At 41.9% G+C, this 25,925-nt stretch overlaps 1 protein-coding gene and 1 long non-coding RNA gene across 3 annotated transcripts in view; one reads left to right on the top strand and one right to left on the bottom strand.

Moving 5' to 3' along the window:
* The window catches only part of CLYBL (citramalyl-CoA lyase), a 166,733-nt gene that overhangs the window by 3,490 nt on the left and 137,318 nt on the right, over nt 1–25,925 (top strand). The window lies entirely within an intron of this gene.
* LOC143693334 (uncharacterized) lies at nt 7,398–10,268 on the bottom strand. Its single transcript, XR_013180888.1, has 2 exons — nt 7,760–10,268; nt 7,398–7,619 (listed from the first exon to the last, which is right to left on the bottom strand). It is a non-coding gene; the product is annotated as an uncharacterized LOC143693334 (long non-coding RNA).

The following is a 25,925-nucleotide window of genomic DNA, read 5'->3' as shown; positions in this document are numbered from 1 at the left end:
AGTCTACCTTGCATTCTGGGCTGTGTGTCAGGGCATTCCATCAAGGGAATGTGTGTAGGATGGGGCGTTCCATCAGCCATCACTGCTAGGCCAGGTGAAGCACGTTACAAAACTGAGCTTAGCTCTGGTGTTTCAAATTCACTCAAACATTTTTGTCAGGTTAAAGTTACATTGAGAGGTCTTAGAGTGAAGGAGGTATTACCTGTTCACTCTGCTCCAGCTTTCTGCTCAACCAGGTCTCTGCTCTCCTTTGCCCTTGGCAGGAAGACATGGGGCCAAATAAGGTCCCTGTTGTGCACTCTGGCAACTCCACAGTTGGCATGAAGGACTGTGAAACTACTGCCCAAGCCAGTTTTCATCCTGGCAGCAGCAGAGGTATGATAATTAATGCTAATGAGAAGCAGGGTGCAAAGCTGGGTGTGTCCAGCTAATCACCACTGGCACCTCAACTGGTCTGCTAAAGCCTGTGCTGTTCTGGACAGTCCTGTGTGCTCCTGTACCTGCCCTTGCAGACTCATTACCCAAATGAAAGCCAGTATTTGTAACGTGTGAGCAAAAAGAACTGGGTACAAATACATCTTCCTTAGCAGCCTTTCTTGTTTGATATGCATGGAAAATGAGTTACTCCTCTGTCTCATTCCTTTTGCAAATGAATTGGGCTGGCCTGTCCCGGAAAAAATATTTTTATCTTGCTGTGTTATATCAGTCAGGTTTTAGTCTCTCTCAGGTGTTGAAGATTGGTTACATATGGTCCAATTTTTATTTCTTTTAAAAATACACAGTTTTTATCTGAATTCCTCCTTGAACTGAAGATGTGTGTGAACACTGGAGAAAGAGCCTGTGGATGAGGAAACCAGAATCTCCTGTTCTGCTACCAGTAGGGGCCTGCTGTTCATCTTGCAACCAAGAAGCATGGACAATTTCACAGCAGAGTTGCCTGGGTGTTTATCAGAAGCAGCAGAAACATACCCAGTTAAAAGTTTACACTTCTTTTGCCAAGAGTTTTAGTAGCTTACCAGAATAGGGTTTTAAGGGGATGTGAGCAGAAAAGCTTTTTAAAATCATTGTAATAAGTAGTGGTACTGAAGACACTCTGTTTAAGAGTAGTCTAAGCACACAGATGAAGTCTAAGCAGACAGAAAGAGATCTGGTTGACAGTATTGGTCTGGTTTAGCAGCTTTTAGAGAAGACTGCTTCTTCCATTGCAGCTCCATGCTTCCAAGCAGAGAGCCAGGGTATGCATCCTGGTGTGGTTTCCAGAACCAACGAGCTAGCTGTGGATTTGAAAATCCTAGCCAAAAGGATTTGAATTTGAGCATTTTATGTAGATGGTGTCCTAACTTGGAGTGAGAGACCTTTCTCCAGAAGAGAAGGTTAATGGACCTTCCACCAAACCTGTGTGTGTGACTGCACTGAGTTTAAACACTGCCAGCTGCAGGGTGGCATCTTGAGGTCTCCAGTGCCAGGCCTGCATGGGAAAGGAGGGCGTGTGTTCCCTTGGTGGGTGCTCACTGCCTTCCATCATTGAGCTTTCACACACTTGGGCAGTATTTCTTGGCTACTCATAAAGGCTGGGTGAGTGGGATCCCTGGAGTTTTCATACCTGTTGGGGAGATTGGGCTTGAGGTCTCTTTCCTTAAGAGCCATTCTGACAGGTAAAAGCCCCTTGATGCTAAGAGCTTTGTAGAATTTCTGCTGATGAACCCCTGTGTATCTCCTCCTGTCCTCTGCACATCATGTGAGTTTCTGGTAGTGGTTTTTCCTGGACCCCTTTCTCACACCTCCCCAAGTTCTGAATCTCCTTGTTTGGAAAGGGGAAACACTCAATTTGCCCTTATTTTGTCAGCTGGGCTGTGCATGGAGGTGTTTCTCCAGCCACTACCCTTTTATGCACTTCCCTCTTCCACCCCACAAAGCTGAGGAGCACAGCAGGTCTGCAGAACTTTGACTGCAAATGGGTCTTGAGGTCAGCTTGTGGTTTCTTAGCCCTGGGATGTTGAACAAGTCTCCTTCATATATTTTACCTTATTTTCTGGTCAGATCTATATTTACTTCTCAGGTCTCCCTGTACCCTTTAAATCTCCCAGCATCACTGGTGTAAATAGGATTTGCCTGTCCCTGTGAAATGGGCATCTCTGTGGCTGCTTGCCCTGCCTTCTCTAGCTTTGTGGGACAGGGCTGTCTTTGTGGGACAGGCATGGCCAAACCTGCCTTCTTCTCTGCCTTTTTAATTAAAAAATGGTTGGCATCAGGGGCTCTGCAGCAATGAAAGGGGAACGATGAAACTTTGAAGAATTTGGGGCATAAAGTTGATCTCTAAATTTTAATGTACTCATTGCACTTAAGCAGTTGATACATTTTATTATTGAGCATTCATGTGACCTAATTTCCCTTAGTACTGTACATTTAGCTTTATACATCTGCACCTAATTTGTAAAAAAGGACTTAATGAGAAACTTCAAACAGTTTAAATGTCAATTACAAAGAAAGCGAGGTTTTAAAGTTCCAGTAATGTGTCCATATTGGTCATCGAAACATGATCCCAGGTGGACGTTAATTCGAGACAGATGGCATTCCAAAGGCACAATTACAAAGAGCTTATATATTTTCAACACTAACAAGCTGTCACGCTATGTTGTAGCTACACTTCCACTACTGTATAAGCACAATTGCTGCTTTATCTGCTGTGGACTTGGTAATAAAGGGGTTTGATTCCCCACTCTTGATATTGTCAGTGGGATTTTTGTGAACCGGAGAGCGGGGTTAGTTAGTGTGAATATCTTTCATCTGCCCAGCCTGTTGGGTCGGGGGTTGTGCTTGTTTCTGTTAAGTTTTTGTTAAGTTGGTGAAATGCTCTTCAAGGAAAGGAGTGGAAATGTTGAATATGGGCATAACAAGACTAGTTCATCACAGCTATATTTCTATTTCCTGGCAACATTAATTAACTTCAGCCTTATCAGCTGCTGGGCACTAGCTATGATGATTTGTTAAAACCCCCAACATCCTGGATGTTTTCAGTTAAAAAGTCATCTGAAAGCCTTTGGAGTAATGCACATGTTACTTGGAAGACTGAAGTCCAAGGGATTAATAGTGGCTTGACTTGCAGTGGTGTAAATGGGCAGCAGCTTGGCTGCAGCCAGGCAGGAGTGCTACCCTGGGAAGAAGGCAGTTGGAATTATTTTCAGATTTCTGAAAATATTCCTAGGCCCAAAGGCAGAGGTGGAAGAGCAAGGTCAAGGACGAAGCAAGGTCAAAGCAGGGTTTCCATTAGACTGAAGCATCAACATGTGGAGTAGTTGATCGGTATAGTAGATGGCCCTAGCCTTGGCAGGGTGTTGGACTAACTGACTTTTAAAGGTCCTTTCCAGCTCAAACTATTCTGTGTGGTAGATGGCAAGGTTTGTTGTTGAAGGACGATGTTTGGTATCTAGTTAGTAGTTAGAGGTGGGCAGTGATCCGTGTAACTGAATGATGAAAGTTAATTTGGCATAATTTCCAGACTTTTTGTTTGTTTCTTGAAACCAGGTCACTAAAAAGCAAGACTTGCATGTCTATGACTAGACGGTGTTTTAATAGGCTTTAAAAATTCTGTGCTGTTAGCAGCAAGATTAATAATGCTCCCCAGGAAGGTTTTTAAGCTCCTATGGGCACGAGTGTCCTCTAAGAGGTGCTGAGAATTAAGAGCTTATATTTCTGCTTGTTTATCTACCTTTCATTGGTAAGTGGAGAAGAAAGCAGGAAGGCTAAGATGTTCATCCTTGCATGGCAGGAATTAAATGGTAAGCTTACACTCTTTAATTTTTGTTTTTCATTAATGAATGTTATAAATAGTTTTTTTTTAAAAGCATCATACCTGGCTTCCATTTTTGAAGGAGTTGTAGGTGCTATTTGAAATATGCAGCTCACCAACAAGTGAATTGGACTCTTGAGCCATACTTGAAACAAAATACCAATTTTACCTGCAGTTTTACTAGGTTTCCTGGTTTATGCAGTGGTATTTGAATGGCCTCTAATAATTGTTTTTAGCAAGAAAAAAAATCTAACAAAAATGAAAAACACAACTCAAACCTCATTAGCACTGTATTTGGCATGCCATGAATCGTTAAATCTTTATATAAATGCAGAAGTAATTTGTAACAAACAAAATCCTTTCTTTTTTTGGAAAGACTTTCTTTTGACTTTTTGTTCATACTGCTAAGGTGCAGTATGTTTTTCAAACACTGGATAGTATTACCAGAATAAGAGCAGAACCAATCAATGTTTTAATTAAATATTATCTATAATCCTTGAGTGTCAGATATACTTAGTTGTGATAAGTGAAAAATATTAGGTGCAAAAGAAAATACTAATAAATACTTAGATAGGGTCTTTTTAACCTAAATTTTTTACCTAAATATGGTGCTATTGTGTGTTGTTTTCAAGTGGTTTCCCCTTGGATTTTCTCAGTGCTTATCAGGGGAACATACTGAAGTCTTTTTATTTAGATCAGGCTTGCTTTGAGAGTAACTAATTGTTCAAGTGCAAGTGGGAAACTTTCTTGCACCTGGAAAATTAGGAAAGCAAAAGATGTCCACATCCTTTCCCTGGTGGTTCTTCACCTGCGAAGTTGAACTGCAGCGGTAGTAAAAGTTTTGTGGACCTCATTTTATGTGAGATCATTAAGCGACAGGAGAATTCAGGACTAGCTGCCCTTCGTAATTCAGGACACTGAAAGGTGCCATTTATAAGCTCAAAGTGCCTGCAGAAAGGCAAAACAGGCTTGTAAAACCCATGCTCCAAACCCTGAAAAGGAACCGGTTTCTACTGCTGCTTGCAGCCTTGGAGTGGCAAAATTGCAAAGGTGGTGGGGGTTGGTTTAAAAAAATGGGAAAACATCTGCCTTTAATATTTCATGTAATAACTTGAGTTTTCACACTTCTTGTGTTGATAACTCTCTTTTCCCATAACAACCCCAAAACATCCCAGGCAGTGATCCCAGTAAAACCTTAGCAGTTGAACTGCCCAGCTGTTGGACTTACTGTCTTCCCTGTTACAGCCCACTGTTTTGCTGAGCTGTTAATTTGGCTATAAAATAAGTCTGTCCTGGCTTTTTAATAATATTTTGCAACTAGTGACCTTGGCCCATGACATGGGCCAGGCATTTTGTAGGGAGAGCTCCTGCCTCCTTATTGCTTGAGAAGGAGTAGCAGCATGTTCAACACTTGAAAGGGGGTGATATGGTAATATGCCGTTGTTACAATTCTGAACAGGCAATGTAATCTGCAAAATTCACAATATGCTTTATGGATTTAGAATGCCTGAAAGGCAGCCCAAGGAAACACTGAGCCCAGTGTTTTTTCCCAGAGTGGGTACTGCTTTCCTTACCTGCTCCCCTGTTAATCCTCAAATAAGAGCTGGAGCTGTTGTTTTAAAGTTCATGACCAATATATAGCAATTGCTGCCGGGAATGAGCCATCCATGTCTGTAATCTGAAATGGCTGGGGCTGAACTCTTCCAGTCAGGCCAGAATAAACCAACTATTCATGGCCACATTAATGTCCTGTGGCTGAAGTTACCTGGGTGCCCATTTGCACTGTCAGAGCCCAAATGCCAGTGGAGACAAGAGGTGACTGCACATCAAGTCTACCTCCAGCGTCTTTGCTTTGTTAATCTGGATTAGTTCCACTCCTAGGAACTAACTTATGCACACCTATTCCAGCAGCACCTGGCTGTGCAGTGTGGTATCCAGCGTGTGATCCCTCCGCCCGTGGATCACGTAGGAGCCAGTGGAATGGCTGCACTTTGGAAGCACATCAGTATTATTTCTTTCTCTGTCACTGCTTTTGTTGGATTGCCATGCTCAGGGCCCCAGACACTGCACTGAGCTCATTGTGACCCCAGGCCTTTGCAGAGCCGACTGCAGGACTCAGACCTTTGTAACCACTATTAAAAGGCAGTTATGTGACTGTTTATGTTACAGCCAGGTGCTTTGCTGCCTGTGGACATGCTGTTACTTGACAAAATTTAGTATTTTTTAAATTTGTGATCCAAATGTGATGAATATACTTACCTGAGGACCTTACTCTGTGTAAATGGCTCAGCAGCCTTCAGCCACTACTCAGATTTCTGTGGGGGATGTGAGTCAGGTTTTTCTGGCTCTCTGTAGGGATGTGTCCTCTACAGCATTCCTGTTATTTCTCTATTTCCTTTGTGAATGACATAAGGTTTCTAGATATCATATCAGTAATACATTTCTAATGACATTTTTGGGGAATTTATTGTTCAAGTTCTCTGACTTGTAGTACATTTCTGAGTTCTGTAGGTTGCTTTATTGAGGCTTTATATATGAATGCATGTTTTATGGGCTTATTGCCTTAACCATTCACTTGTTTTGTTAAATCTCTAGTGATACTAAAGCATTGAAGGTGCTTTGGGTTGGGTCAGCACCAAACAGTGACTTCGATATACTGGAAGTATAAAATCTGTTTTCTGACTGACTGGTTTTTTTTAGTAGTTGATAGATGTGAAAACCATTTAACAGTTGGGTTTTTTTTTTACTTTCCTGTTAAACTAAGCTACTGAGGAAATCATCCTACTGCTACATGCTGCAATATGTCAGAAACACCGTTATGTTATAGTTGCATCATTATCTAAAGGAAAAATTGAGTGTGGGTTTGAAGTCGACAAGTGATGAAAGTAGCCCTGAGGTTGTCAATTAGAAAGCTAAGGCCTGGAACTGATAAGTTAATGGCCAGTCCCCTTCACACCCCCTGGCTTTGCTGCCTGCTCCTGCCTCACCCTGCAGCAGCTTTACCGCTTGGAACAGAAATAAAAGGCTCCCATTACTTTGTGTCCCAAAAGGTATCTCACTGATCCTGTTCACTCAAAGGCTTGGCTGATTGTGTTCTTAGTATGGACAGATAGTTAAATGAGGAGAAATGAGATGTAGCAGATCGAAAATGCAAACTCAAAATCATCCCTTTTTTATTTTTTAATTAGTTTGTTCATTTTCGTTTAAATGTTGAACTGTTAACGTTTTTTTCAGACTATCCTCCTGCAGTACACACAGCAAATTTAGCAGCAGTGAATAATTTTAACTTCTACTGTATATTTGTTTGCAGGTTTTAAAAGCTGAAACTTAATGGCAGGCAGTTGGAACCCACATGTGCCTGCTAAAGGCAGAGGGCAACATGTGTGGTTTTTTGGGAAGGGAAGTACTGGTTACCAAAGTTTATTATATAATGTAATGTAATACAAAGTGTTTGTATTTTGCTTGGGCAGGAGGGAACTAATGTGTTGCCATTTCTCCTGGGGAACACGTGAGCTTAGATAAATAGATATTATTTATCTTAGATAAACCATGTCAAACAACAAACAGGACTTCCTCAGATTTTAATGATTCTTGATGTACTGTGTGGTGAGAACAACAGTAGCTTTATGAAAAGAGTAGTATTAGAAGTAGATACAGGCATTGTGCAAAACAAAACATGTAATTCCATCTTCAGTTTTTGAAATTTCATGTATAAGTTTTTAGGGCTTGTAAAAGTTTGCAGTTGGGCACCCCCTTTGCAGTCTGTTATTGGCACTGCTTCAGTGGCAACGGAGAGCCAAGATTTTTTTCCACATAGCCCTCTCTCAGCCTAGAAGAGATAAGTAATAATGATGAGTTTGAGAAGGCAGTTTAATTTGTAAGAACATGCAAGTTTTTGACCTTTCTGGATACTTTCACTGTAACCAGCAAACATCTGTTGAAAAATAAAAAATTGTAGTTGCTACTTACCTGATGCAATCCAATGAAATGGTGCTCTGAGCAGGGACTGCTGCTCTGGAGTCCCTCTCTCCTCCAGCCAGATTCCAAACCATGGAGTAAATATTTTTCTAGCTTAATTCACAGGAAAAGAGATGTGACATTGTGTTAAACAACTCGGCATGGATGGTATTTTCTCCTGATGTGCCACCTCTGCCCGAGACCCGTGGGGTTGAGCTTTTCAGTACTTCCCCACAGAAGCAGTGCAGAAGAGGTAGTACATGATTTTCCAAAGGCACATGTTCTTCTGTGCCCTACTTTAACTTACTCCTTGAGATACATGTTTCACAGTACCCATAAATAATGAAAATGTGCAATGCCATTTTTAATTAGAGGCTTTGTTTTCTTACACATTGTGACGCTGATGTTTCTAGAGCTACAGGATAACCTCTTGTGGTGGCCTGCTGCAAGAGAGGTTATCTCACGATGAAGAGCACTGTATCTAGTTTAGCCTGGCTGGTTCAGGTATCACATCAACCAGAAGGTATAATTCTGCAGTTTCCTCCTAAGATGATCCTTCCCTTGGATTGCAGTTTTGTCTTTGCAGGAGTCTTCTCTAGTTATTTTCTGAATGAAGTTCTGAAAGTTAAGGGTGTTGGGTAAGAAAAGCTTCTATCTTTCTGCATTTTTCTTCTCTTGCCCTCTTGCATACAATTTTACTCACCCATCAGTCCAGCAGGTCTGTTGTGCAAGGTACATCCACATGCTGTAAGGAAGTCTGTCAGCCAAATTTTGGTGGAGCCAGTAACTGCTCTACAAAAGGCAGACTGATGCCAAAAATCTCCATCTCCTCAGTGGGTTGGGCTCTGCTCCTCTGGGACTTTTTTCCCCTCCCCTTTTGTTTCTGTTATTGGTTGTATGTTTTCTCACCTATTACACTCTTTCAGCTTGACAGTCCCTCTCTTGCCACGAGTTTCTTTACTTTTGTCATGCTTTAAGCACATCTGTGTGTTTCAGTGTGGATGGTTTGATATGTGTGCTGTTTGCTTACCAGTATACACCAGTTGCTTCCACAGCACATGAAGCACAGCTGAACAGTGCCCATCTTAGGGTAAAGGCTATGGTGCCCTACAGAGAGGTACAGGTTGAATTTGGTTTTGTCTCCCTTTCTCTACCTAAGGAGTAAGAGTCTCATTTTAGGAGGAAAAGTTTCTTTTTTGTCTGCAATGCTGGATCTACATAAACTCTTGACTCTCGAGAAGTTTGGTTGCATTGGATCACATCTGTCTGAAGGTAGGAAGCCTGGCATTAGGGCTTTTGATGATATAAACTTTCTAAAGCTAAAAATCAAAGGGGCTCCTTTCCACCTACATACTTTACCTTCTCTGCCAAACAGAACCTGAGCAATGCTTCCTTCCCTTTTGAGTGCTCTCAAGCCCCATTTCACATTCATCTGGCCAGGTAAATGTAGGAAAGAAATGAAAATGACTTACCAAAGAGTGGTGTGGCATTTCCTAACATTTCTTTTCATTCCAGTAGAGAACCTTAAAATAGGGAAAATCTTGCCTAGATCCAGTAATTTGGAATGAATAGAACCATTCTTATATACAACAAATTAAAAAATAAAAGAACAAAAGAAAAGGAAAACACAGTGACACATTACTTGCACAAGGACACATTGAGGGTGTGAAAGTTGACTTGGGATTTCCAGATTTGTAATTTCTAAGACAAAATTGAAGTGCACTGTGGTTTTTATGCAGTCACAATGGATTTCCTTTGATTATATCTGAAATGATACAGACCTCAGTTAAGTCAACCTTGTCTTTAATGTCAGTATCATCATCTAAGACACATGCCATTGGCAGCATGTCTTCCCACAGAAACTCAGCACTGGTGTTCCTGAACAACATAAACCAGAAAATGAATGTGCTCTCAAATGGCTGCATTTCTTTGGGCATTTTTGCTTTGGGTATTTTTTATCAGCTTCTTTGACTGCTTTTGCCTGGAAAATGGTATTTTAACCTGAAAACACGACCAACAAATGGCAGAATCTAAGAAACAAAAATAGACATGATCATTTAGGTTTGGCATTGTAATCTATGACTGTATAAAATGATATTGATTATGCAATGGTAATGGCAAAATTAAATGGTTTTGAACCTAAGCATAAACTTGCTGGGGCAAACCAGCAATAGTTTGGGCCTTTCTGGTATTGCAGACTGCAAATATGTTGAGAGGCCTTGGCTTCAGCAAAAGGAATTCTGACCCCTTGCCAGATTGATCTGTTGCAATGCCTGACAAGGTCTGCAGTGTGGAGAGTGGGGCCTGCAGGATGTCTTCACTCCACAACCATGAAGGGAATTAGTTTACGAAGGAAAGACATTGAAAATTTTTAGCACTTTAGACACTGTCAGATTCTTTTTCAGACCACTTGCAGCCTGTTTACAACTGATAAAAATTATGTTCTGGCATCTTTATATAAAATATATGACATGTAGGTCTTGCTGCTTTCTGCCACCAGTAATGGTAATGCTGGTATATTCCTGCATTAAAGGAAAAAAAAAATCTGGAACTAAATGATAAGCAGAGAGCTGAAATCAATGAGATGGCAACAATTTTGTGATCAAGAAATAAATAAGAAAAACAGTTTTCAAAAATTTATGCTGGGTATATCTATTCTTAAAAATATGCCTAATTGCCTAATAAAATTACAGCAAATTCTAAATTTACTGTAATCTGTTTGAATAATAATCCCCCACCCCCAGCCAAAACAGAAACATTGCTTCCAGGTTGTGGATCAAACCATTCAGCTGATGAAAGTCAAAATCTAAACTCTGGAAGCCCAAAGTGTTTGAAGTATTGTGTCGGCTTTTGAGATCAATGGCCTCCTCTGCAAGTACCAAGAGAATATTTTCTTCAATATATTCAATTAGCTCAGTTAAATGACTAATTTATTCAAACTTGACCAATTGGGAGTTGAAAGAAGCAGAAAAGCTTGTTCTTCTCTACCAGTCTGTGAATAAAAGCTAATTATGAGAGGATTAGATTTGCTAATACTACAATATTGGACGATATTAAGACCAAATACTAGATTGGTGCTAATTCTAGCTAATACTAAGTTATTTTAATAGATAAATTTTTAAATCTAATCAAATTTTTTTTACAAGTCCAGCCTCTCTCAGATAGTGCTATGCAAGCAATAAGCCATCCCATTACGTTTTAAATTGTATTCCAGTTTTCATCCAAAGAAACATAAATCCTAAGTAAACACAAAGAGATCAACTAGTAAATAAGAATTGTGCCATACACGATTTTCTAATAAAAACAGTAAAATTAATCTGAAAAAATGTATAATGAGGTATAGAAAAGTTTAAATATATATCAGCAAAGCTACTCTGTCCTTCTGGCTAGCAATAAGAAGTGCCAAATTTAGTGTAAGAGCTATATTTAGTTACAAAGCAACATACTTTAGTGGTTGCAAACTGAGAATTAACCTTTCTCCAAGAAAATAACTAAAACCTTTACATGGGAAAACATGCTTCAAATTAATTATCTAACTCAAGGTTTCCCATTTGGTAGTGTAGTTTATTTTTAAGAAAAGTGTCTTGAAAGATTAAATCCTGCTGAAAGTCATCAATAACAGAAGTACCTGCAAGTGAACCTAACCATCAGTGCAAACTTGACATAAGGATTCAGGAATTCAGCCAAGAAAGCGATGTCAAAAAATATGAGGATACAATTTTTCAGTCCTGTCCATAAACATTTGGTACATGGGACACCCCACAATGAAATTTAATTACCTCTTCTGCTGGTAGGATTATGAGAGAAAACCTTGCTTCAGGCACCAGCACAATGAGGTACAGAGGACACGATGGAGCATCTTGGTCATCGCGCCTTTGCGGCAGAGTCGCTGCTGAGTCCTGCTGCCTTTGGTCCATGGTGTCCCAAGCTCTGGGACAGAGCCACCATGGTTCCTCTCCATCTACTGGTCACTTTGGAAGCTGTTCCTGTAAATGCCAGTTTGTAACCTGTCATCAAATTGCTTTGAAAAAACACTGCTTTCAGTTGCTGTTTAAAAATCATTTTGGCAATTCCCCACAAGCAGAGTCCCCAGGTGGTGCTGAGTTTCTGAGAGGTGGTCCTTCTCCAGCAACTTACTTGACAGTGTGGCTGGATGACTCTTCCTCACCTCTTAGCCAAGGTGAATGACTGGAGCAGTACAGACCAGTGCTTGGTGCAGTGCTGCCAGACCAAGAAGCAATCTCAGGGTACTGCAGCACCCCATTTGTGCACCTGGTGCTGTGTGCCTGGGTAGCTTCTTTATGTTTTGAGCTTTCATGAACATGGGTTCCTCATCTCCAGCAGGTCCATAAGAGAGCTGTGTAACTTAGAAGTGGCACGCTAGTAAATAGAAAAGGAATTTATGCTGGACTTTTTGCTGGGTAGAATGGCCTGTTTCCCCCAGCTCCCCAACTTCCCCAAGGCTGATCACTTCTGTTGCTGACAAGCCTGGGAGAGAATTGTTCTTAACTGGCCACCCAGCCTGGTGCTCACTACTGGAGGCACAACAATGCACCAATGTTGGGTGTTTAAAGGATGAAAAGCCCAGATGATCATGTTTACATCCCCAAAACTATTAAGATGAACAGGCTATGGGTTCATCCCAGCCTCTGTTCTTTGCAGCCTCCCTTACTGGGCTGTGGGATCCCCAGCCCTACTTGGGCATTCACCGCGACAGCGACGAGGCTTTACATCTTTATTGAACTGTAACCGCCAGTGTAAAGGGCGCTGAGATAAAGGCTGTGTGTTACCTGCCCTGTGTGTCTGCCAAGGCTCCAGACTTTTAAATACACTATTTCTTTGCAGCCCCTTTCAAGTGAAAATTCAGATTTTGCCATCTCTCCCCCAAATACATCCACTGTGAAATTTAGCACAGTATTTAGGTTTCTCTGGACCGATTTTCAGGACAACTTGGACCTTAAATTTTTTTCCTGTGATGTTTCTAAAACTGGCAGAAGAAGAACTTTTTTTAAGCCTGCATATGCTGCAATGAGTATTTTAAAATAAAGATTTTTTTTTTAAATCTGTAAGCATGTTTAATGCTTGTATAAGGTGCCAGATTTTAATTACAGTTGGCATTTATAAGTGTGGTGCTGGCAATGGCAACCATATTGCTGAAAAAAGGCATAAATTTTGACACTGGCAATATGGGAACCCAGCATATGAGACTGTAAACCTCATTGCTTCCTGTTTTAATATGCTGCTTTAAGGGAAGGTCTTTTAACAAGTTAAATATTAACTAGAATATTTAGGGTTTGATATAAAGTTGTTCTAATTTCAAACTATTTAGTAATTTAGGTCCTATCAAAGATCAGCTTAGGTAATAACTTTCTATTAAATAGCCTTTAAATAAGCATGGTTAAAGTAGGGAAAATAAGATGCTTCATTACAAGAAATGAGGTTGGCATCTACCAGGTTTTCCATTAAGTTCCAGGTCACAGACAAATAAAAGAAGTATGTTAGAAAAAAAAACCTTTTTAAAAATAATTAGGGAGATGTCTGTTTTGTTCACCAGATGGAAAATCAGTAGTTGTGGGTGGTCTGTGCTGGATGGGGCATCTCACAATTGGCAGAACTATGCCTTTAACTTTTAAAGTCCTGGGACAAAATGTGAAAGTAATTGACTGTTCCGAATGCTCCCTCTCTGGATACCTAGCATGCTTTTAAAACCAAGATTTGGTGAGTTTCTGACTTTTTTTTCCTACAAATGCTCAAGCTGTTGTGTCTACTATTAGGCCAATTGGGTATATTTTGGTAGCTGTTTAGTGGGGCTGTTGTCTTTTGTGTTTATGCCTGCGTGTGCCTGGACCTGCCTGCACGCAACTGAAATGCCACAGCTTTAAAATTAATTCTCCATTAACACAAGATTTTCATAATATTGTTGGTGTTTTCTTTGTTCAGAATATATGTAACTGTTGGTTAGCATTATTAGTTTCTTTCTTCTAGTTAATTCAATTTTAAGGAATTTAAATCTATCCACTTGCCAACATGCTAAAAAAAACAAAGTTGCAATCTCATTTTCACAAACAAGAAGAAAATTCTTAGTTTAAAATAATTCAGGCATTTACAAAAGTATTAAAAATCCAGAGTATTCTTTTTTTTAAATGTGAATAAATAAATCCAAATGTGCACGTGTGGATAGTATGTGTAAGATATGTATATTAAATACTGTCATTTATGAACGTATTAGAATCTTCTTGGTGCAGTTTGTAACTTTGCTTGCTGTTTCAGAACTCCTACATTATAATTTCAGATTAATTTGAGAAAACAGTATTTTGAATGTGGAAGATGGCTTGGAAAATCCTTCTATTCACATTAAGAATAACAGATTTTATTATCTGCACTGCCATAAGAATGTATTCTGTTCAGTGGTGACCTCTCAAAGAATGAGACAGAACCCATTTATGTCACAGGAGGCAATTGCTTTATATTTACCTTACATTACAGACAATTTTTTTGCAGTTATCTATATGAACGGTCACAGGGAATTGTATGTGTGTGTTATATCTATATTGTGGCTTGTGTTAAACTGATCCCCACACTTATTATGTAGAAGCATTCTTGAAGATAAGTGAGGCACTCAACTTAGTGCCTTCTTTGTAAAATCCCTTTTGCTATGCATGACATGTACTCTGTATTTTTTTCCTTGCAGTAAATTAAAAGCTTTTTTCTTTCCATGAATCTCCTTCCAAGAAAACACATACAGCCTAATAACACTCGCCTTGAGGACCATGCATTGCCTCCACTACAAAGCCGTGTTTTCATTGAAGAGATAATTATAATATGGTTTAATGTTCTTGTCAACCCTGAAACACTGTCCCTAAAGAGTGCTATTCTGCTGGATGTCTTTTTGAAGAGAGCTGAATGTGGCTAAGAGAACATACACATAGCCACACACTTGTCTGATAAACCAGGACGCATTTTTAATGCAATAAATGCTCTCTAAAAAGAATTATATGTTTTCTAAGGTGCTAATTCAGAACTGCATCCACCACAGTGGATGCTAAAAATACACAACATTTTCTTGAATGTATTTATTTTACTTTCTTCTCTCCCCATCCCCCATAATATTTATACACTTTAAATCCATATGAGAACATAAACTCACAATAATTAAAACGTTTTTAATGTGCTTTGAGGCACAGACTTCAGATGAGTAAAAAAGCCCAAACTGGAACACAAATGGTTCTTCCTGGGCAACAAACACACTTGGCTGTTAATATGCTGTAATTTTCTGCTTTACTTAGTAAAAACAGCAATTACTTATTTGTTCCACATCCCCCCAGCACAGATGCTCCTCAGTCTGTCCACGTTGGAGCGCGGAGCGGGCTGCGCGCACGGGGCCGCGTGTGCCTGCGCCGAGTGTGATGCAGGGCAGCCTTTCTCCCTGCATGCTGCACTGCTGCCAGCACTGCTTTACTTGCACAGCCTTGCTCCCCGCACGCTGCACTGCTGCCAGCACTGCTTTACCTGCACAGCCTTGCTCCCTGCACGCTGCACTGCTGCCAGCACTGCTTTACTTGCACAGCCTTGCTCCCTGCATGCTGCACTGCTGCCAGCACTGCTTTACCTGCACAGCCTTGCTCCCTGCACGCTGCAGTGCTGCCAGCACTGCTTTACCTGCACAGCCTTGCTCCCTGCATGCTGCAGTGCTGCCAGCACTTCTTTACCTGCACAGCCTTGCTCCCTGCACGCTGCACTGCTGCCAGCACTGCTTTACCTGCACAGCCTTGCTCCCTGCACGCTGCACTGCTGCCAGCACTGCTTTACTTGCACAGCCTTGCTCCCTGCACGCTGCACTGCTGCCAGCACTGCTTTACTTGCACAGCCTTGCTCCCTGCACACTGCACTGCTGCCAGCACTGCTTTACCTGCACAGCCTCGCTCCCCGCACGCTGCAGTGCTGCCAGCACTGCTTTATTGCCACGGAGGCTGCTTTGCCACCAGCCCAAGACAATGGTGTGCTGGGAGTGGCTGGGGCCAGGAAGGCCTTGCTTTGAGCTTGCTTTGACGTTGCCAGGTGCTTTGCCAAGCTGACCTTGGCTGTGTGAAAAGCTGGACAGTCACACCAGTTAAGGCTGAAGTCCAGTTGAAGAAATCTTTAACATCTTGTCTGGTGGTTGGGGACGGTGTCTGGTGCTGCTAAAAGCAACATAGTCTCTGAAGTGAAAAGGCTTTGAGGCAAATGGAATCACAGGGTGGCTGAAGGCAATGCAAGATCCCCCTTGGCTTCAGGTTGTCTGGGATTTCCCCCTTGGGTTTCCAAGACCAGTTAAAGGCTGACACACCACAAAAAGTACATATGACCAAAAAAAAAAAACCAACCCCAAAAAGCTATGGACAGCACAGTTCCCTCACTCCTCATATGACTGTTAGTGTAGACAAGAAATTGTGTGGCTCAGCACAATGCAACCTGCTGCTGAATCAGGTGCCTGGGATCTTGAATTTAATACCTAATTATTTTTAAAAGCCATTGTAAAATGAGGAATATGAGAGAATATGTTAATTAATTGAAAGACATTCTAGTAAGCATTTAATTAGCATAATTCTGGAAAGGTAGTACAAAAGAAACACAATCCCTGGCAAAAGTGTATCATTTGAATCTTCATTGCAGTTATCTCATTATATGCATTAAATTTGCTTGCTCTGAAGCCAATGGGATTTATTTTTTTTCCTTTGAGGAGGAATTACAAAGTAAGGCCTTAAATTAATATTGTAAATAATCTCTCTAGAGAAACTTTTCACTGCAAAAATTTCCTCAACAAGCAAATGTTAAAACGTTTATGGTGCACAGTTTAAAAATATCCTTGAGATTTTTCCCCACAGGTTTATATATTCAAGATAGAAAGAATAAGCAAGTGTTTCTCGCAGAATTAACATTTTACCATCATGACAAGTATGTTTTGGTTTCCTCATAATTTTTCTTTCTTTTTTTTTGATGGAAGAAAAAAATAGCTAAAAAATAGAAAACCTTAGTTAATGAATGCAAAGCGTCATAAGAATGAAAAATGCCATTTTCCCATTGCCCCTTCTTTTCATAGCTTTGAATTTGTTACTATGCACACTATTTTTAGAGTTTCTTTTCTTTTCACAAGATACACTGTGTTCCCACCTAATCTTTTTTATGCAAATCAGCATGTAACATTTTGTTAAGTCTTGGGTTTGGGGTTGTTTGGTTTTGTCTTTTTTCCTAAACTAACCCGTTTCTTTTTTGAAAAAAAAAAACCTCATTGTGGGATTATGTATTTGCAAAAAACATAAAACATACTGGACTTTGCCAATAGGTGAATATACATTTGTTTGGCAATTTTATTTCCTCTTTCTTTTTTTTTTCAGGCTACATATTCAATTTATTTTAAATTTTGTTTTGTCTTGTTTTAGCTATGGTGATGTCACATAAATCCACTGTCACATTAGATGCTGCAGCAGTCACAGCTAGAGCTTGGTGATTTCTGTCCAACAGACAACTATTTTTGTTGCTGTGTGTCCTCACAAATTTCTCTCTCTAAGAATGAACTTCCCTCCAGCCTGTTCTGTGCAGTCCTCCTCCTGCTGCCCAGAAGCACTCCTGCCAGGGCAATGCTCCTGCTCTGCTCTTAACATATTCTTAATATTCCACTCACCTTTTCCATGGACCCTTGCAGATAAGGAATCCTTAAGCTCTAAATGCTCTCAGTGTTTTATTTAAAGTAATCTTGATTTCTAGCACCTAATGTTTGGAAAGGCACTTAACTTCTAGTTCACATCCAAATCTTGATATAGAGAAAGCAACTGCATGGAAGGCTGTGTTGTTGAATGCTGATGACCAAACCTGGTTTCAGTGTGTAAATACTCTCTCTGACCACATTTCCTCTGGAAATTCCCATTGGCTGCATACTATTGTTGTGAAATGTAAGCTGATTCACTGATATTTTCTTGCCTTTTAAAAGACTGGGGCAAAATTTTGCTGAAGTTCTCTTTTGATATTATTAACATTGTTTTCTTTTATGGTTCTGGCATTCTTTCAGCCTCTGTATCTCCCCACACACAGCATTCTTAGAAGTGTTCTTTTATAAGGGGAGGTGGCAAAGTCTTGCAGCAGCTCAAAGCAGCTTCATTAAGGCTGGAGAGTAAAATATTCAGGAGTTAGGAAATGTCAAAATTAAGATAGCTGGTGCAGTTAAGTTCAGCCCCCTTATATATTTACTTGGTAGCACAGTCTTTTAAAATCAAGATCATACATAGCTTTTTCCACAGGACCCCTGCCTCAGCTAGTGAACAAGATGGACGATGCTGAGTTAATGAGCAGTTATTCAATATTTTGTTTTCTCCTAATTTTTCAATGTGTAGCCCTAGGCCTTATTTACTGCACACTATTGAAACCCTGCTGTGAAGACAGAATTGGTAATTTCCTTATGAGGTTTTCTATGGCACTTATTGCTATAAATATCTGAATGCTTAACAAACATTAATTAATTTATCTTCAGCAAACCTTCATGATAAAAAGGGCTGGTAATACTTCTGTTTTACAAATACTCAGCTAAGTCATACAGAGACTAGAGTCATGAGTGTCCCATAAATATGGGTGCTTCATTGTCAGCTTACAGTTAAAGTATAGATCTCTCTTCACCTCCACTCTTTTACTTTTGAACATCCAAATAATTTTAATTCTGTGCCAAGTAGAAACTTCTAAAAAGACTCACAGACCATCACAGCAGTTGACTTTACTAGACTTGAGAAGAGGTGGAAATACTTACCTTCTAAGTGAGCAGGGAATCACCTAAACCTAGACAAGGGGAAGTACTGCAGAATACCATTCCTTAAATCACAGCCTTTTCATGGATTTAGTATCCTTTCTGTGGCTTTCAGGAAAGCTGTTTCTTCTACTCAAGACTCAGAGCTCTTAGCCCCTTATATTAGAGTCACTCATCTAAACTCCTGTATCCAAAAGCAGTTTGGAATTTGACTTAACTAGGTAAGACCCTTCCAGAAGAGGACAGAAACAAAAATGTTGACAGAAATGTCCTCTTGCTTTAGACGTTGCTCAGTGATAAGGAGCAATGGCATGAATTCATTTTTATTTTTGAGGTTATTCAAGCCTGTATTTTCAAAACACTGCACTAGCCAGTAATGGGTTAAACCATGACTTTCTAGATGAATAGGTAGAGGGATTCACTTGGTAGGGGGCAGACCCAGTTTCCATCCTTGCTCCAATTAGTTAACAAAGTAATTAATGTTAATCAAGTATTGGTTACAGTAAAAAAGTCGCTTTTGGTTGAGTCTCTTGAACTGTCCTCAAAGGTCATGCTTGGGCTTCTGTGGATCATCCCCCTCAGATGCAGTGAATATGTAACTGTGTGCTAGTGAGCAGCGTGTCCACCAGGGAGGGCAAGACCTTAAAAAACCTTAAAATGGACACACAAACAAATAAAAAACCTCTCACATTCCTACAGAAAATAATCTTCCTTATCAGTCCTGATTAAGGTCTGTCCTGTAGAACATCTCTGCAGGAATATATTATTGAAGAGAGTTTCATAAACTGTGTGCCCCGAGGGCAAAATTTGGATTACACAGAAAAGTCAAATTGGCTATTTCTTAACTTTCTCTTAGCTTGCCTCATAGTATTTGCAGAAATATTTTAGTGGGGTTTTTGCAGATTGCTAAGAGGAGATTTTAGCCTGAAAAGATACTGGATCCCCCATGGTTTGTCAGCATGACTTCCAAGCTGGAGAGCACCAAGCTATGGGGCCAATGTGCAGGTAGTGCTGCAATATTTCACTGACCAATATGCATATGGTACCAAGATACTGGGCACTGATACGCTGTTGGTGTCTTCTGCACAGGTGTTTTGTCTCCTCTGAGGGGCCTGGGGTCACTGAGCCACCACCCCTGCCACTTTTGTCTGCAGAACATGGTCCATACCCAGCGCTGTCCATGGGTGGGAGGTTGCCATACTGCTTCTTCAGCACAGAGCCAGGGCAGGAGACAGGAGCCTGGTCCTCCTAAGAGCGGGGACAGAAAACAAGACCGCAGGGAGTGGAAGGAAATGGGGATTGCAGTGCCCTTAGGGCCCCTTTCTGCTGCAGCTTTTCCTCACAATGTCTGAGCCCCCACTATGAGCAGAGCTGCTGCCTGCTTGAGTCCCATTTACTGTCTAACAACTGAGTTATAATTGGTGGAGCTATGACACTTCTTCTGGATTATTTTTATGGGGGGAATCTCTACAACTAAAGATGCCCAAGTGCAGCAGGGCCATTGCAGGTGATCTGATGCTTTCTGCTGCCGAAGAATCTCACTCTCTGAAATTGCCTGTTAGCACTGTAAACCTCTCAAAATTTACCCCAAAGTGGACATGTAGCCATGGCATTTCCTTTCCCTGCTTGGAGGAGAATAGCATGCAACTGAAACTGAGAACTATATGGCAACTTAGGCTACAATACAATCCTACAGTAGATAGCCCACTTCCATGAGGGAAGCTGAATGTGGAGAATGATGTTGCTGTGCTAATGGAGAAACAAAACTTTCTGCAGACTTCATGGCTATTTTTTCAGTCTGCTTAGGTTGCAAATTCCAGAACTTTAGAAAAATGAATTCAAGCTGTAGGCAATGATATCCCTCTCCAGTGCTCAGGTGCAGAGCTCACTAAATGTGGAGGTTTGACGGGTTTTGATAACAAAAAGACCAGCACTGCTGATGCAGACCCCCTGCTATTGGAACACCACAGTGTTGGACTAACAAATTAGCACACAAGAAGTCTGCAATTGCGGAAAAACACGGGTGTCATGATTGTAACAATTGTTTACATCTTTCTACAGCAAAAAGGCTGTTTAATCATGTTGAATTACAACCTCATGTTCAGATAGTGGGCTCTCACATTACTGTCTTTGTGAAGATGAGTTGTCACTTCTCTGATCTAGGTTGCTCTCACAACAAAGAGGCACTAAGGCTTTCTTTTTGAATTAGAAGAAACAGAGGAATTTCATTTGGTGCTAGACTGTGCAACAGTTTCCCTAAAGCTGAGCCTTTACTAATTGGTACTGAAATGAAAATGAATCTGTGTGAGAGAAGGGAATTCACAGCTCAATTTTAATTATTGCAGAGAAAGCAAGCAAAACTGTGCTTGTGCAAAAACATGGCCTAGGAGTAAAATGCTCATCTCGAGCTTGTTAACTGGAACTGATGTCCTGGAACAGCAGCTGGTAGCTAGGTCATATCTGTGCACTTTGGATCCAGCCATGCAGGTTGAGAGTGGCACTGTTCCCCTCTCCGTGCCGCTCCAGGAGAGGCGATGGCTCCCATAGGTGTGCCTGGGAGAAGTTCAATACACACTAATGGGGCTCACGGCAGCACTGAGGCAGCCCCTTCCCAGCAGCGCGGCTCCGGAAGCAATCGCATCCGGCCTGCCTGATCCCAAGCACCCCAGATTGATGCCATCCCAGGTTAGGTTCAGAAGAGGACGTCTGCCTGCAGCCTTCAATCACTGAAAGCAGTAGGTGTCCTGCTGGTATACATTTTATGGCCTCTGCTTAGCACAGAGCTCCCTGGAAAGCATTTCATGTTCCTCTTCTCCCTCTCCCTAGCTGAACTGCATAGGCTTTCCTCCCACATGGGTACTCAGTCAATGGAAACACCTCATCATAATAAAAGTGTTTGTTCTTTACACGTCTCCATGAAGAGCAAATTCATCCTCTGACTGATGTGCTACATCTCTACTAAGCTCCTGTTTAGATAACATTCAAGCTGACTGAAAAACATAAAGCAAAGTATCCAGTGTTTCAGAAAAGGATGCTTTTTTCCTTTTGATATATCTGTTGTTTAAAGAAAAATTAATGGGTTTCTTTCATTTTGTTTTTCTTTCTTTCTCTCTCTTCCCTTTTTTTTTCTTATTTTCCTATTTCCATTTTTATATTTAGTTGACTTTTTGAAAATAGGCAGCCAGTGAAATGAAAACAATAGATCAGGCTATGCCTGTACTTCTTTGCCTCCCAATTTTGACTGGAATAGCAAAATAGCTTTGACAGTGGGTTTGGGGTTTTTAAACTTATTCTTTCTTAATTAAAATTAAAAAATCAACCAGTCCTAGTGAGTGATGGCTTTAGAGTACTCCTGGAGATTGTTTGTAAGCAGCAGTAAGATAGGGATGAGATTCTGTAGCAGCAGTTTGAAGGCTGTACCCTTCTGGTTTGCATAGCAGTCATGGGAAACACAATGCTGAAGTCATACCCCTTGTGAAATGTGGAATTACTGCTCCCCCCAACACTGGCTGTTACTATAAGGGGCAAAACCAACCACAACTGGAGGTGCACAGAGTAAGCAAAGAGCATGCCTTTTGCAATCTCTTTTCTGAAAGACTTGTAAAATTTGATTTTTGGTAGCAAATGGCAGTACATGCTGGGGTTTACAGAAGTATTTTTTATAGGATTTACAAGAACTTGAAAATCTGGTGACAAAAATACAGGTGTCCATCTGATTCCTTGGCAAACACTAATTTCCGCTCTTTTTCTGCTCTGGAACTGTGGCATTGTCTTTGTCCTGCATATTTAGAGGGACTTAGGCAGAAGAAAACAAGAAGGGCTGAACTTCACAAAAGCTGTACTTGGCAATTACCTTTGCCAATGCTAAAGTCTATTAACTGTTGATTTTTTTTTCTCCAATAAAAAGTAGAAATTAAATCCTACTGTGCTCATTGGAGATGTTTTTCAAAGGAAGAGTTACTGATGAGCTATTCTTCCATGATTGTGCTGGTTTCTCCAAATAACAACATTGGCGTGTGTTTTTCTCAAAGTGAGTAATTTGCATAGCATGCTTTTGGGGGTTTCTGCTGCTGCCAAAGCTAATTTAATACTCATTAAAGTACTGAGCAAGTCTAATCCAAAGCCTTATGTGCCTTCAATGCAGGCCCATAAAATGTGCAGATTTGCACTTGCTGGGCTGCTCCAGGGAAGGCATGCTGTGGAAGGAGGGGGTTGGTGTGCATCCTGCTATCACAGAGCTGCCACTGCATAAGGGGGAGTTCGGACAAGATTCCCATCACCGTGGGCAGGGGCATCTATCCTCTGGTAGCAATCCTAGCTGCCAAAGCTGCAAACGGAACGAGGGTCCAGCTCTGATGATGATGCTCCCACCCCAGCAGGCTGCCCACGCCATGTGGCTGGAATTCCACGAGGAGCAGCTGGCGTGGGCTGGTGTGATGCCAGGGTTGCCCTTTGCCTTGTGCCCAGAGGTGCTGGGCTGTGCCCCCACCAGCCCTGCTTTTCAGGAGTGGGGCCCAACACCTGACATTTCGGTCTGGTGAGGAGTCTCTGCAATGGGTGAAATCATGGCACTGCCTTTGCTTTACATGGGGCCAGGAACTTACCCAGCCTGTTATAAGTGCCGAGCAGCCCAGCTGCCCGCACTGTACACCAGGGTTCAGGCGAGCCTCTGCCAAAGTGGCACAGGCACGGTGTGCATAAAGCAACACGCCTCGGGGACGCCAGCTGTGGCTTCTCCTGACGGCAAGAGTGCTGCCGAGAGCACGGCGGGGCCGCGGCGGCCATCGGCCGCCCCAGTGACCTCGGTGGTGGCAGCTGCGATGCCGACTCCTCTTTTGGCTCCGTGTGCGCCCCACACCTGGAACAGTGTGAACTGGGGCACGGCGGCGCCATAAACACCTGCGCAGCTGTGCGGTGCTGAGAGGCAGCCGGGGGCTGCTCCAGCTCCTCGCCGGGGCTTGCCTCACTCCGGACGGGGCACGGACCCTGTCCCGCACCTCACCTGCAGCTTCGGGGCTGTCTTGTCGCAGCCTCTGGTTGTTTTGCAGGCCGAGGAGCGGAGGTGTCCGCGGCTCGGTGTGGGCCCGGCCCTGTGGGCAGGGGGTGCCGCTAGATGGCAGTGCCGGCCCGGCGGAGCGACCGCGCCCGGCCCGGGGCCTGCTCGGAGCCCGCAGCTTCTGCCGGCACCTCAGTGCTGCTCTCCGGGCACAGCTGCCGCCAGCGCTTTACTCTTCATCTCCCTATTTGTTAATTTATTAATTTATTAAATGCCGCGGTATTGTGAAGTATAGGTAATTGTTCCCTGCCAGTCGCAGAAACAGCAGCAACACAGGGCTCTTTCCAACCAGCCAGGATCTCTTATGTCCCTTCCAAACCAAGCCATTCTTGATTCCAGTAAAACATTAATTCCGGCCGGCCTGATGGAGAAGCAGAGATAAAATGTCAAGTAACACTGTCTAAAAGCCATAGGCCGAAGTCTTCTGTGTTACACATTGAGACGCTGCCATTTAAAGGAATCACAATGTACTATTGCAACAGAAATTAGGGCTAGACAATTTTATGTGTGAAGATATTAATATAATATTCAGGAAATTCCTAATTTTTCTGTTGGAAAGGAAGGAGCAAGTCTCCTTGATCCTCCTCCTCCATGAAATGATGTCTGTCTGAGGCAGCTCTGCTTGTGCTGCTCTGTGAGATGTTCAGAGCCTACATACGAGAGTGATTCATCTCTGTGCTTCTGGGTTGAGATAACAGCGTCACAAACCCGGCTGTTAAGGTTAACCTGTACACTGCATAAGGACAACAGATGGAAATTCTGGTGTAGAGCCACTGCAAAAAATAAAAACACGTTCCAAAGGGAAAAGGAGCTTGTATTTCTGTGTTTGAACCTTTGATCTTCACTCACATCTGAAGGGAAGAGTAGACCTTTTGCTGAAGACACATGGTTTTGCATCTGTGAAAACACAGCTGTATAGAGCAAAACAAAACTGGTGCAAAACACAATGGGTTTGCTGTGTCAGTTTAACTGGTGGTGCTAAGATGCTTTAAAAATAGTGGGGGTTTTTTTTGTAGACTCTTTCAGAAAGTCTGTCTTAACAGAATTGTTTGTTGAGATTTTACTCTGCGAATTTTAAAGTTCATCGGTGATCAAGAGACAGCTGCTACCTAAATATTTAAAGCAAGCTCATGGGAAAGTCTGGCGGTCCCTCAAGAATCCCGTTTTAACAGTTTTCAAAAAAAATATAAATGAGAGCATCAAAATTTACAGAAAAATCCACACTGCCAAAACCACCTTGATTCTAATAAAAAAATAATCCATCTGTCATCAATGTTGAAATTCTTAACGAGGTACATGCAATATACAGTTATCTCATAGTTACATACTGCTTTCTCTGAGTTGCCCCAAAGCACCCCCTGAAACTAAAGGGACGTGTCCGGGTGTCCTCAGTCACATCGTTTTGCATTTGAGCGTGATGGCAGAGCTGTTCCCGGGTGCCTGCCTGTTGTCTCCTGCCTCCCCGCATTTGCAGCGGCACATCGCTGTCCCAGCAGCGTTCCCTGCAGCCCTGCTGCCTCGCTGCATAGCCCCGCACTACCTGTCCCTCCCCACACCCATCTGTGTGTCCCCCCAGCACTGCCACTAGCACACTTGTGTCAGGAGCCCGGCAGCATCACTTGTTATCTGCCTTAAATCCCTACTCTCTCCAGTTGGTTTATTACAAAAGACAAAGAGGAGCTAGAAATGAGGAAGGCTAAATGCAAAGATGCAAAATTGTTTCTTTAAAGAGAAAGAAGTACTCTCTTATTTCCTAACAACCAGATTCCTTTTTGGACAGAGAGGGAATCTGGCTTTGTTTTTCTAATTCTTGACATCATCACAACAACACTTTGCTCTTAAAATTTATCCATCCTGGAGCCTTATGATAAATTTTCAAATGTGTTTGGGTTCCTAAACATGCAGCTGGCACTTAATAGGATTTTCAAAAGAGCATAAGCAGGTTAGACATCCTCCCATCCACTGAAATCAGTGGGATTTAGGTACCTATCTTGCTCAGTTGCTTTTGAAAATCCTGCCAGGTGCCTGTCTGCATCTTCAGTTGCCCTGGAAAATCTGGTCCCCATCTATCTCCGTGACACCATCCCACCCCACCTCACCCCCACGGCTCCCATGAATATTTGTCTTCTGTCTCTGTCTCCTGCACTCTGGCCTGTATTGATGCTGGAGTCTCCTCCTTTGTAGTTCCTAACACCAGGGACATCCCTCTTCTTTCTCTCCACCAAACTAGCTCTTCAGCTGGTTAAAAGCTCAGTTGAGCAGCTATGAGCTCTCCCATATTTTTCAAATTAGTAGTTTTCCTCTCCTGATAATGATTTTTAATTCTTTCTTCGTGTTGTTTTGACTATGTA

Source organism: Agelaius phoeniceus, chromosome 2, assembly GCF_051311805.1.
Source record: "Agelaius phoeniceus isolate bAgePho1 chromosome 2, bAgePho1.hap1, whole genome shotgun sequence".
Lineage (NCBI taxonomy): Eukaryota > Metazoa > Chordata > Aves > Passeriformes > Icteridae > Agelaius > Agelaius phoeniceus.
This window is presented reverse-complemented; position numbering and strand designations above follow the sequence as displayed.